An 8,085-nucleotide genomic window follows, 5' to 3' on the forward strand; every position below is an offset into this window, starting at 1 on the left:
CTGGAAAAGACATGTTCTTTTCAACTATTTGTGGAAGTTACAAAAATAATTCATATACCTGGCCACAAAATGAGATCCAAGCAGAGCAGGAGATAGCTTGCCCTGGAGAGTACATACTTAGCATGTTTGAGAATCTGGGGTCACTCCCCAGGGCCATATTAAAAGAATATAATAGTAAGATTCAAAAATTTTCAGAGAATCAAATGTGTACAACGTATATTTTCATATCATAATACAATTTAGTTAATAATCATTAAAAAAGGGAGAGTGAAAGAAAGAAAGAAAGAAAGAAAGAAAGAAAGAAAGAAAGAAAGAAAGAAAGAAAGGAAGAGAAAGTGCACGAAGTCTATTCGGACACTTAATAGATGACAAAATGAACAATGGTGAGGAAAAGATGACATGCCCACAAAGGCATTGGGACAATTGTGTTTACATAAAAGAGAGAGAGAGAGAGAGTCAGAGTCCTCGCCCTAAAGCCACATGTCAAATCAATTCCAGATGTGAAAGGCAATTTTGAATGTGAAAGACAAACCTACAAATCTATGAAGCTTTGAGAAGATAATTGAGAAAAATGTCCACAAGACTACGGCATAGGGAGTGACAACTTTGACAATATTAAAACTTAGAACATCAGCCCATCCAAAAATATCAGTAAAAGAGTGAAAAGACAAAATGGATAATGGAAGCAAATGCTTAAAGCACTTATAGCAAACAAAAGTCTAATAAAAAATCTATTCTGAAGAAATTTATATTCACTCCTATCAAGTGACACAAAACAGCACAGTAGAAAAATGGCAGAGATTTGAAGAGGCACTTCACAGAAGAAGAGACCTGGATAGCTCTATTTTATATAAAAGGGCACACTAGTGTAATTAGCAACCAGAGAAATACAAGAGTGAGACAACTACATATCTATCAGGTCTGTGAAGCATTTGGAGTCTAACCTACCTATTGGCAAGATGGAGAGCAGAAGGAATGCTCAGGCACTGCTGGGGAGTTCAACTTGGTGCAACCACTTTGGAAAACAATGTAATATTCCTGCAAGAGAGGAAGAAGCATATATCCATGATGGCGGCTTCCTACCCTTCCTTTTGAATTCTGCAGAGGCCCATGAACACAAGGTCTCAGAGACATGTACAGGGTTTCTTATCAATGTTCTTCACATTAAACTCAAACTATTGAGAGTAGCAACCTGAAAAAGAGGGAATGAATGATGGCCAGGATAAAACAGCAGCCGCCATGCGCCACCTATCCCTTCACTACCCTTTTCACAACACACATTCTCCTTTCCAGGCAGGCAACAGCAAAACTCCAGGCAGTCCTCACTCAGTGACCAGGTGCCAACCTGGTTGGAAAAGAGTTTTGTCAATAAATGAGTCACTCCCTAACTAGTGTTTCAGGTAGAAATGAACTGTACTGGGAGTGGGCTTGCCAGCTATGATCATTTAAGGCTGCCTTTGTATCGTTGACAAGTTTGAATATGTTTGGGATACTTATTCACTAGTTAATGTATATTGTCTTGCAATAAAAATAGAAATAAGTAAGACTATGGAGTGCACAATAAAGTGTGACTATACAGATGAAAACCACTGATGTAGCAACCGAATGCAGGGTTGAGACTGAAACTGAGAGAGGCGGCATGAGATGAGATGCTCGAAGCTCAGCTACTGCACTGCCATTTCTATTTTTAATATGTATTTACTTTATTTAACAGGACAGGCAGAAGTTGAGAGGGAAGAGGGAGATAGAGAATGAAAAAGAAAGACACTTGCATCCCTGCTTCACCATGAAGTTTTCCCATATAGGTGGGGACTGAGGACTTGAACCTAGGTCCTTGTGCGTGGCTATGTATGCGCTCTACCAGGTGCACCGCCACCTGGCCTTTGCAGCGCCATTTGCCAGGAGCAGCATTTTCATGCTTCGTTCGAAAGAGCTGCTCATAACTCTGAGCTGTCTAAAAACAGGTGGGTCACTAAGTGAGGGTTAGCTATACCTTTTTTTCCCATTTTTCTAAATTAGCAATTTAAGAATAATTAACAAGATTGTAGGATAAGAGGGGTACAATTCCACATGATAACCACCACCAGGGTTCCATATCTCATCCCCTTGGAAGCTTCCCTATTCTTTATCCCTCTGGAGGTATAGACCAGAATCTTTTGGGGGTGCAGAAGCTGGAAGGTCTGGCTTCTGTAATTGCTTCTGTGCTGAACTAGCTGCACCTTTCTTCTACACAGTGTAGCTATAAAGCTACACTCAGCCTCTGTCAAAGACAGACAGTCCAGAGCTTTGTCCACCCCATTCATATATTCATATCAAGAACATTGGAGCAATAATGCATAAGCAAGTGCTGCCACTCCACTTTCAAAATATATCCAGGAATTTATCATGTCTTATCACCTCAATGATCCACTTGATCCAAACAGCCATCCTCTCTGACAAGTATTATTCAATAGCCTTCCAGCTGATTCCCTCACTTATACTGCTACCCCCAATATTCTCAGACATCAGCCAGAGCTCCAAGCTCAGGCATGATCCCTGAGGAGCACCAAATAGAATCACTGCAACGGTTTGTACTATCTGGACTTCACACCTCTCTGACATCATTGCGCACGCGTGCGCGCACACACACACACACACATACACACGCACACGCACGCATGCACACATGCACGCACGCACACACACACACATGCACGCACACACACACACGTGCGCACATACCACACGCTGCACACTGTTCTTTAGTCATTCCTTAGGGCGTTCCAGGTATGCTCTTCCTCAGAGCAAAGGCTGTTGGTGTTCTCCTCAATACAGCCACTAGGCTCATCGTCACATTTATTTCTGTTCTTCCTTGTCACACCTGTTTAATTACAAACCAACATATAGTGCCTGTCATTCCTCACAGAAAGAGAGGAGCCATGCTAGAAGTGCCAGTCCTCAGTTTACCCCAGAGCACACGATTCTAATGTCACAGTGGATGGATTGGCACTGCTCCCTGGAGAATGCCTCAGCCTCTGTTCTTTTGAGACAGGAGCACTGAGAAGATGCTTCTGAGCCATGGACAGTTTACATGGTTTTGAATGTCAGTGAGACATAGAAATTGTCTTTAGGTTTGAGCAATCACAGACTATTCTTTGCATGGACTGAAATTTCTCTGGACCACAGCTCCTTAATTCGCTAGTGTTCTCTCACTCTTCTCTCTCTCTCTCTCTCTGTCTGTCTTCTCTCTCTTTTATCAACTTTTTGTCTCTCTTTAGTTTATGGTTCATCCCTCTAGACTTGGGGCAAGATATAACTGCCTTTTAGTGTTCCGTGTCTTGTCCTGCTTTACTACACCCTGAAGCACCACACACTTCCTGCCCAAGAGGCAGGGCGACTGGGGCCCATCCTTACACAGCTGCCCCTTCTAGAAACAGTCTTTTCCCTTGGCCTCCTTTCTACCTCCTTCTCCTCATACTTCTTTCTCTGGCCATCAAAATGCCCTTCCACCACCACCACCAACTCCAAACTCTCCTGGTTACATCAACCCCCCAGCAAAGCACCCCATTTTACCCCCTCAACCAGCCTCCAGTGCCCCTCAGCCCCTTCAGAGCCCCACTCACCCGCCTTGCAGCCCACCCAGCTTGGCTTCTCGACATTCTCCGTCATTGCTGGCTTTCAACACTCTCACTTCATGGTCAGATTTTGTGGGTGCTGTTTTGTTAAGCTTCCTGAAGCTCAATATACAAAAAAAAACCCACTTAGTCACTTTATTAATGTAGACTTTTTATTTGGGGGAGGGGTGTGGCTCACCATATACAGCAGCATAATGCATATAACTTGATAATGCTGTGGATATCATCACCACAAAGTACTCAACATCCAGAACCTTTAAAAATGCGTGTGTGTGTGTGTGTGTGTGTGTGTGTGTTAAATACTTTACATAAGGTCTCAGGACTGGATGGAGGCATACCTCATTAAGTGCATGCATACCATATGCAAGGACCTGGGTTCAAGCCCCCAGTTCCCCTTGCAAGTAGAAAGCTTCATGACACATAAGGCAGGATGGCAGGTGTCTCTCTTTCCCTCTCTCCCTTCTGTTTGCCCTTCCCTCTCAATTCCTCTGTACTACCAAATAAAATAGATAAAGTTTAAAAAGAGGTTGTTTTTTTTTTTTTTTTGGAAGATCTTATCCCAGCATGTTGACTCTTCTGAGAGCAGATTTCACAGAGGGACTAAGAGGAAGGTGCCGAGATGTTCCCATTACACATCCTCCACCTACATTATTTATAACCGCCCCTATGGTTTCTTTATTGCTGATTATTTTATAAAAAGAGAATTGTAGTCGAAAGATAGTCAGCAGACCAGGAGGTGGTGCAGTGACTAGAGCCCTGAACTTAAAGGCATGAGGTTCCAAGTTCCAATGAACGTGCCAGAGCACTGCTCAGGTTCTCTCTCCCTCTTCCTCTCCCTTTCCCTGCCTTTCTCCTTCCCCCTCCTCTCATACACACACATTCTCTCTCTCCTTCTCTCTCACATTGATAAGTAAATAATTCTTTAAAATAAATTGAATCATATTTGTTCATCTTTTCTCTCTCTCTCTCTTTTTTTTTTTTTTTTGGTGACTTGTCTAAGAAACATTCCTTATGTAAAACAGAATATAATAGGCTGGGTGGTGGCTATGGTTGAGCTCATATGTTACCATGCATAAGGACCCAAGCTCAAGCCCCCAGTTTTCACCTGCAGGGGAGGGAAGATTCTTGTGCAAGAAGGCAGGTCTTCAGATATCAGCATTATCACACTCGTGCAAACTGCTGAGTTGATTTCTCCTTGTTAAAAAATAAAGTCATATAAATGACATGGGTGTTCCCACTTCAGTGTAGAAAGTTGTAAAGAAGGTTGATCTCACCTTTACAAGAAAAGAACTGACAAGTAATTACATTTTTCTTTTTCTTTTCTTTCTTTCATTTTTTTTAAGCAGAGCACTGCTCAGTTCTGGCTTATGATAGCGCTTGGCATTAAACTTGGGACCTCCGGTGCCTGGGGCAGAAAAATCTGTTGTGAAAACTGCTACACTTTTTCTCCAGTCCAGTAATTACTTTTTTAAAAAAAAGCCTTAGAGAACGGAGGTCACAGAATAAAGATCTAACCCAGTATCTGAAGAGAGACAGCCCCCCTGAGGAAAAAAAAAAATACCTGAACACTTGTTTCAAAAGAGCAGATGGCTGAGAAGGGTGTTAAGCCAGTGAGGAGAGTCAACTAGAGAATTTGAATGAATTGTGAAGGAGAAAGGATGAGTTAGATTTAAAAAAAAAAATCCAGTTCCTGGGAAGAGGGAAGAAGTCGCATCTGCATTTTGTGCTGTTCATTTTTGCTGTGGTTTTGTCTTTTTCTAAATATTTTTTAGTTATTATAGTTTATTTTATAGTTTATTTAATTTTTGGTGATGTACTTCTTTTTTGGTTAACGGTTTACAGTACAGCTGTTGACACATGGGGACAATGTCTTATCTGCCCGTGACAGGTGTCTGCAAACACTGTCACCCCTGACTTTGCTCCTTGTCTACCATCCTGCAACAGGACCCCAACAGAAACTCACCAGACTATTACAGGAAACACTGGGGAGAATTTGCTTAAGATTTATTTATTAACAAAAGAGGAAAAGAAGCAGAACATCCCTCTGGATTACATAGGATTTGGGATCAAACTCAAGACTTCATGTATTCACTTCACCGCTCCCAGGGCACATGACTAGAGAGACTTTTGCTAAAGCTCTCTCCACCAGTGCAGTCTGGGTAAGAGGTAAGGTTACTGCCCAAAGCTCCCGATAGTCCCCAAGGAGCAAAGCTGTATTCTATGGAAGTAAAGTAACAATAGCCTGAAGGCCCTGGTGACAATCCACTACAGCTGAGAAAGACCAAAATCAAACTCTTTTCCCCAAAGGGAATAAAACAAGGAATGTGTGATAAACCTAGCATTACATTGAGATACGGAAACACATTTGAGAATCATATTCCCAAGACCTAGGCCCACAACACACACACACACTTCACATCATTGGTCATTATGGAAAATCCAAATCTGGAGAGATGCTTCAGTTATGGAACTTGTGTGAGGTCCTGGGTTCAATCCCTGGTACTAAAGAAAACAGCAAAGATGCTCTAGTCTCAGTCTCTCTGTCTGTCTGTCTGTCTGTCTGTCTGTCTCTCTCTGTCTCTCTGTCTCTCTCTGTCTCCTTTGAAATGAATATAAAGGAAATATAATTATATTTTTTAAACTACAGTGGCACACCATTATACGCCAAATGTTCTAATTATTTCTTCATTTGTTTATTTTATTTCTGAGAGAGAGAACACCAGAGCATCACTCTGACATATGCAATGCAAGAGATCAAACTTGGAACCTCATGCCTGAGAAATCAGCACCTCATCTGCTATGCTACCTCTTAGGCCCTCCAAATAAACATCTTAACAGACTAATTAAACAAAGTCTTAGAGGGGACGTAGAGGAATTGGAATTTATCATTGCCAGGAGTGTAAAATTAGGACAATAACTCTGGGAAACTGTTTGATGGTTTCTTTTAAGACTCAGAAAGCATCTGCTGGATGAGCCCGTCATTTTACTGCTGTTTATTTTCCCAAGAGAAAAGCAAGTGTGTGTTCATACAAAGACCCACAAGCAAATGTTCCTAGCAGCTTTGTTTATAAAAGCTAAACACTAGAAACACACTAAATACCCACCAACAGGTGAATGAATCAGCAAATCCAAGACAACCAACAGGACCAATTAATAGGACAGTGTTCATCAGTTAAAAAGAGTAATTATGGGAGTCCGGCGGTGGCGCAGCGGGTTAAGAGCACGTGGCGCAAAGTGCAAGGACCTGTGTAAGGATCCCAGTTCAAGTCCCCGGCTCCCCGCCTGCAGGGGAGTCGCTTCACAGGTGGTGAAGCCTGTCTGCAGGTGTCTATCTTTCTCTCCCCCTCTCTGTCTTCCCCTCCTCTCTCCATTTCTCTCTGTCCTATCCAACGACAATGACAACAATAATAACCACAACAATAAAGCAAGGGCAACAAAACGAAATAAGTAAATAAAAAAAAATTTTTTTTTTAAAAGAGCAATTATCAGGGAGTTGGGCGGTAGCACAACGGGTTAAGTGCACATGACGCGAAGCGCAAGGACCAGCATAAGGATCCCTGTTCAAGCCCCCAGCTTCCCACCTGCAGGGGAGTCGCTTCACAGGCCGTGAAGCAGGTCTGCAGGTGTCTATCTTTCTCTTCCCTTCTCTGTCTTCCCCTCCTCTCTCCATTTCTCTCTGTCCTATCCAACAACAATGACATCGATAATAACCACAACAATAAAACAACAAGGGCAACAAAAGGGGGAAAAATGGTCTCCAGGAGCAGTGGATTGGTGGTGCAGGCACCGAGCCCTGGCAATAACCCTGGGGAAAAGAAAAAAAGAAGAGTAACTATCCATGTGCAGCATAACCAGAATGGAACTAGGCGATAGCTGACCTGTTAGTGTGCTTTCCCATGAGTGAGTCCTAGCTTTCCACCCCAGCACCACCACAGATGAAACTAGGGCAGCTTGGGGGTGGTGAGGTGGTGGGGTGGTGTTTCTCCCAACTCTGTATCCAGTCCTCCCTCTGAAGAATAAGGGTCCAGATGATAGTTCATCTGAAGGGTGCACAACCCAGACTCAGCCCAGTCCCCACTCCACTGGGGCGGGGGAGCTTCAGTGCTGTGATGTCTTTGCTTCTCTGTCTCTGCCTCCCTATCTCTGTCTGTCTGTAACTGAAAAAGTTGTCCAAGATCAGTGAGGCCTAACAGTGACAAAAATATAGACATAATTAAGGAGTGGAAAGAAAGAGGCCCAGTGCATGCAATATTCAAAAACAAAAAGATGACTCAAAATAATGGTGCTTAAAGAGCCTAAAAAAAAAAAAAAAGGCAACAGCATGATTCTCTTCATATAAAACTCCAGAAAATACAAGTTAGCCTATAAGGGTCCGTGGAGAGCAGACCAGTGGTTGCTGCTGGTGGGGGTGGGTTCTGAGAAAAGTAGTGGGTGTGTCCTGTCTCTAGGCTGTGGCAAAGGCTTCATGGTC

Source organism: Erinaceus europaeus, chromosome 21 (genome assembly GCF_950295315.1).
Source record: "Erinaceus europaeus chromosome 21, mEriEur2.1, whole genome shotgun sequence".
Lineage (NCBI taxonomy): Eukaryota > Metazoa > Chordata > Mammalia > Eulipotyphla > Erinaceidae > Erinaceus > Erinaceus europaeus.